We start from the raw sequence: 651 nt of genomic DNA on the forward strand, positions 1-651 counted from the left end.
TAGTGCCTGTTGCTGCTTCTGGCAGCTTATTTTGAGATGACAACAATGCAAGCAACGTGCAGGCACGTGTGTTTAACACTCATGACAATCTGCAGAAGCACCGTTTCCTCTCAGAGGTTGCCAGTGCTGGGCTCTCCAGAAATCCGCAGCAATGTGTATTTTTTTTTTTTTTGATAAATTTGGGTTTGTGCTTTTCCCCCCCCACTTCCCTCCCTTACATTACATGGAAGTTTTCTACTCATCATGAGGATGATTGTTCTAGGGCTATGGGATAATTAAATATACAAAAAGGCTTGGCAGTTGTGGTAGAGAATATTCTTTTAGAAATGCTAAAAGTGTGTTAAATCCAAGGAATTCCACCCCTAGTACTCCATGGGGTCATAAATAAGTTCAGTGCAGGGGATATAAATATAAATGGCACCATTTAAAAATCAGGTATGTGACTCAGTAAAGGTATTGAGTTTATGTCTCACTTATCCCTTAGTTACTAAGGGTAGTAACCCCTCCCCCTCACTTCCATTATGTTCATTATTTTACACCTGAAGAAAATCATATATATGCCATTAATGGGTTTTTACTTCATGATGCCTTTTGTGCTAGAATTAAATGGAAATACATCATTCTGCGAGTACTCTCAACTTTTATGGGAAG

Source organism: Empidonax traillii, unplaced genomic scaffold, assembly GCF_003031625.1.
Source record: "Empidonax traillii isolate 1590-97213 ecotype Southwest subspecies unplaced genomic scaffold, ASM303162v1 scaffold1774:size128514, whole genome shotgun sequence".
Classification (NCBI taxonomy): Eukaryota; Metazoa; Chordata; class Aves; order Passeriformes; family Tyrannidae; genus Empidonax; species Empidonax traillii.